The sequence below is a fragment of the Triticum urartu genome, chromosome 6 (assembly GCF_003073215.2).
Source record: "Triticum urartu cultivar G1812 chromosome 6, Tu2.1, whole genome shotgun sequence".
Lineage (NCBI taxonomy): Eukaryota > Viridiplantae > Streptophyta > Magnoliopsida > Poales > Poaceae > Triticum > Triticum urartu.
In genome coordinates this window covers 15,532,608-15,537,720 of record NC_053027.1, presented here as the reverse complement: position 1 = coordinate 15,537,720, position 5,113 = coordinate 15,532,608, and the positions used below count along the sequence as shown (strand labels likewise).

Sequence of the window (5,113 nt, the reverse complement as noted above, 5' to 3'; positions counted from 1 at the left end):
GCCCTGAAGCAGGCGCCGGGGAATGATCTATGTGCATACTACGTTTGCGAGAACATTCGCATGATGGCGTCCGAAAGGAGCAAATCTCAAAGACAGGAGTGGGTACGATATCAATTGTCAGAACACTATTCACAATTTTTACACCATTATCGATATCTAGTCACACAACTAATACACATGCATATCGATCTCCTTCTTAACAGTTCAAAGAGGTGCGGGACAAGCTCCTAGCACAGGACCGCATAGAAGCAATTCAAGAGGAAATAGCGGGATTTTTGCTCGACCAGGTCATAGATCCCAAAGGAGAATACTATTACCCGCTACCGCCCCCATGAACCACTTCCAATTGTTATCGTGCTCCGAAGGCACCAATTAGCTAGGCTAATGTCACTGGCTCCGAAGGCACCAATTAGGAGAAATTATATACATGTGTGTATATATGTGTGAATTAATTAATGGTGGTTGTGAGACATTCGATGATATATATATGTACACATCTGGGCTATTCTGTTACGCGTAACAGAATATTATTCTGTTACCCTTTTTGAACTGACGGTTTCAGGTGGTTGTACTGATGTTTTCGAAGCGGTTGAACTGATGCTTTCAGTTTTGTTTAACACATCGTCTTCTTTAGTTCAAAAACTTTTTATAATTTTTTTGTCGGAATGGGGCGTGTAATATATCGTTGGAAAGCTCTTGACAACCATATTTCAAGTATATTGAACGTTTTTGCAAAATCATTATGGTTTAAGAGCAGTTTTGAAAAAACCATTTTTTTCAAAACCGAAAACGTGAATCGTATTTCGGACTCAATTTTCAAACCGTTTGTCGGAATTGAGCAAATAAGATGGCCTTGGAAAGCTGGTGAAAATCCGCATCTTCCATATATGTATTGTTTTTTCTAATTCTATATTATTTAAAAGTAATTTGAAAAACGGTGAAATTCTGGGCGAAACGTATTTTCGCGATATTTTGTAAACGGTTCGTCGGATTGACGCAAATGATACGGCGTTGGAAAGCTATGGAAAATGCGCAAATTTTTTGTATATAAATGTTTATCTAATTCCTTACGGTTTAAAAACGAATTCGAATACGGTCAAATTTGATTTTGAACTCGATTTTTTAAAAAAGTTTGTCGAAATATGGCAAATAATATACCGTTGGATAGCTATCGAAAATGCAAAACTTAGTCATGTTGAACGTTTTCTCTACTTCGCAACCGTTTAAGAGTAATTTTGAAGATCATGCTGTTTTCTCGTCTGAAAAACAGAGTAGTCGTACTGATATATGTTTTGTACTAAGCGTGTTTTCACTAACTAGACTTTGCTCTGCTTTGCTCATAAGTTTTCAATGGTTTATTGTATCGTCGCCCCTGTACTTGCATGGTTTATATCATCGAACTGAATGATATTTTTTTCAAAAAGAAAATGTTTTTTTGAACTAAACTTTTTTTTACAATGATGTTCTGAACTTCTCTTATTTTACGACTTGTAATTTTCTCATTTGAATTGCATGGGGTTTCTTTTTGCTTGAACTTTTACAAGTTGAATTTCTGTCATTTCTTTTATTCCGAACGGACCACCATTTTTAACTTGTACTTGAGTAGCAGATATATCAAAAATGGAATGGCAACACATACAAGAAACACAGTTGTCTACATTTGTCCATAGTACAAAATCCAATACTAGCAGTAATTGAAACAGAAATTACACCCTTTGATCTAGAACTTGCTCTACGACAGCCTTCAAACTTTTACATATGAGCTTGAGTAGCAGATTAAGTGAACTTTTCCCCTACATATTCCTTATGAGTGGTCCTTCTCGAGCAGCATGTATTTGGTCTCGGTGGGTGGGGAGCCTTCCATTCCTGCAACCAAAAAATTCACCTTGATTTTTCTCTAAACAGATACCAAATCATCAAAAGATTGGAAACTCGGACTTGTACTCTTAGTAAAAAGGTACACCATGTACTGGATTGTGGATTGCATTGACAAAAAATCATTATTTGCCTCGGAGGGAGTGAGCTACCATATAATATAAAGCTGAACTCTCTCCAACACACATCAAAATATATTTTTACGGTTGTTCTGTATGAACTAATGACGAAATACACATTGAACTGATAATAATGTATTAATTTTTCATATAGGAAACATGTTCTTCTCCACATGGACTGATATTCTAACACGCAAAGAATTGTTTCCATGTTTTTCTAAGAACCAAGGATAGAATAAATAGTGATTTCCCCGGGTCTCATTGTAACCTTCCTTCCCATTTCAATTGAGGATTCATGTGACACTTGCTTTCCATTTCATCAATACTAGTATGAGTCAACAATAAGTTCAGAATTGTAGACAGCATCCTTGTCAGTATTAATCATCAATACTGTATGGATGTTACTTTTAACATTAGAAATAGTACTGATCAGTACTAGTATTGTGTAAGTCGTACTGATCAGTACTGCTACTTGTCGTACTACTGAGCACTAGTACTGATCTAGCAAACACAAAAAGGCAACTAGGCAAGGTCCAGATTCAGAGTCGAGACCTCTGGCATTCAGAGATTCACGTCAAGGACTGCCTTCTGTTTTGGTGTTCTCCCATGACCCAACAACATTAGCGACATCTTCTGCTTGGCCCTACAGCACCACATCTTTCCACTTAAGTTCAGTTAAGGCCCTGAACCAGAAGATTGGCCAAACACCCATAGATAGAGGAGGATTTATTTATGCAAAGTTCAGTTGAGCTAGAGTTTGGGCCACCTGCTGTCGGCTTTGCTCTTCTGACTCCCAATTCTTCGCCATCGACAGTTTCCTCTCCATAGTTGTCTTTGCCAACACTCCATCTACAAGTCCAAGGGCAAAATAATGAACTCGTTTCCAGCAGAAATCTTCAACATATAAGCAAGTACTGCCAACAAATCTTTCAGGAAACGCATGTAATTAATTCACGAACAAACAAATGTGTGTACACTCATACAACACAGTAACTTGCCTGTCATCTTTCTCACATTATCATGAACATAGCATAAGGCAAATAACTCAATGGAGCGCATTATTAGATTAAGAAACTGCAGGCTGCTCACATACTGTATGTACTAATATCTGTATCTGAAGGGTGCAAGTGTAACACGCAGTTCTCTAGCTGGGGATGGTGGGAGTACAGTATAGATGGCAGCCCCACCGGCAGTGAACGGTATGGGTGGTGCGACGATGGAGCCCCACCGGCAGTGGCAGGAAGCTCGACACAATCGGCTTGAGAGCTGCGACGGTGCATGGCCTGGGGGAAAAGGTAAATAAAATTACGTTGGATCTTGACAGAAGTAAGACCGATATCTTAAATCAATTCTTCCCGGTAGTAACAAAGAGGCATCTATCTTCCTTTCTTCTTTGTCCTTGTTCATTGGTAGGAGATCTGAAGTATCAGCTTTCAGTTCACGAAAGTGTCAAATATCTGAAGAACAAAAAATACTAGTTCACAAAACTTTCAGCTATGAGTTCACAGAATCGAAATGGACATTTCATCGAATCTCAACTATCAGTTCACACAAACTACAAAGCATGGAGAGAGAGAGAGAGGGCACTAGAGAGATATACTTTTACCTATCAGTTCATAGTAACTACAGATCACGACATCAAAGAAATTTTAGCACGTATGGGGATAAACGAGAGGATGGCAGGAGACGTAATGATGGAGGCCGTCGATGGTGCAGCATGGCCCACGGCGAGTCCTCCTAGGCGGCGCTTCCTGTCTCCAACCAAGAAAAGAACGACAGCAGTGGCGCGTGATCCAGTACGACGGCCGCCGGGCAGGAACCAGGACGACGGTGAACAGACCATTGAACAAATTCAGGGTGGAGCGCGGGGTGGCCTGCCCATTGCTCTTCTCGTGACCGGCGGGGGAGCATGCAGTTGTACTGCCGAGACGAAGAGGCTCGACCCCACGGCTCCCCCATAGGCACTGAGCGCAAGCCATGGGTTACTATGTGTGGCAGTATAGGGGCAAAAAACTTTCAGTCCAAGTGTAGGGACAACTACCAGCGAAGTTCTGCTCGTACTGCGGTTAGAGATCGACTTGGACAGCTACCAGCGATTGTGGTGGACGAGCTCGTGATCGAAGGCAGCCGCGGGCAGAAGAACACCACGAACAGAGGCTGTGGAGGTGAGTAGCGACCGGGGCCATTCGATGGAGAGCTAACCAGGATGAACGGCAGTGACGGAAAGGAGGAGAGGAGCAGCACAAACCAGACTTGGGCTGGTTGCGGCGGCGGCAGATCCAGGGGGTGGGGGGCGGATCACAGCCGGTGCCGTCGGAGCCAGGATGTGCTCGGGCCGAAGCCAAGGGAGAAGGTGAAGGTGGGGGTGGGGGGCGGCAGCCGAAGCCGAGGGAGAAGGTGGGGGTGGGGCGGCGACCGTAGCCGAGGGAGAAGGTGGGGGCAGGGCGGCGCGCTGGGGAAGAGGGGAGGCCACGGCGGCGCGCTGCGGGGAGGGGTAGGCCCCGGCGGCGCGCTGGGGGAGGAGGGGCCGCGGCGGCGCCCTGGGGGAGGGGGAGGCACCGGCGGCGCGCTGTGGGAGGAGAGGTCGCGGTGGCGGGCTGGTGTTGCGGATCAGGTCGGGGGACAAGGTAGCTTAGGTGGGAATTTCTTCGCTCGCTCCTTATAGGGCCGAAGGGTAACAGAATAATATTCTGTTACTAGTAATAGAATAGCGCTGTCCTATATATATATATATTGCGATCGGTTCTACTAGAAATTCTATTTATATATATGTATAACGTATACAATATGTAGTATCGTAAAATACCAGCAAACGAAAATAATTAAATGGAAAACATAAAATTAAATGAAAAAAAAATCATAAACCCAAAACCCCCCAACATTTTAATACCGGTTGGTGACACCAACCAGTACTAAAGGGCTCCCTGCCCCCGAAGCTGGCTCGTGCCACGTGGTTTCCCTTTAGCACCGGTTCGTGCTGAACCGGTACTAAGGGGGGGGGGGGGGGCCTTTAGTGCCTACATTTTAGCGCCGGTTACCAAACCGGCACTAAAGGGCCTTACGAACCGGTGCTATTGCCCAGTTCTGCACTAGTGACCGCATCCCATTTCATCTACAAA

General features: G+C 43.9%; 1 long non-coding RNA gene across 6 annotated transcripts; it reads right to left on the bottom strand.

Moving 5' to 3' along the window:
* Positions 1-1,612: 1,612 nt before the first annotated feature.
* LOC125517306 lies at positions 1,613-4,608 on the bottom strand. Of its 6 annotated transcripts, none has more exons than XR_007287541.1 (3): positions 2,761-4,608; positions 2,547-2,637; positions 1,613-1,866 (listed from the first exon to the last, which is right to left on the bottom strand). It is a non-coding gene; the product is annotated as an uncharacterized LOC125517306 (long non-coding RNA). The 6 variants fall into 6 exon arrangements; XR_007287542.1 differs by having other exon boundaries at positions 1,613-2,637; positions 2,761-2,843; positions 3,088-4,608; XR_007287544.1 differs by having other exon boundaries at positions 1,613-2,637; positions 2,761-3,451; positions 3,601-4,608.
* Positions 4,609-5,113: the final 505 nt, after the last annotated feature.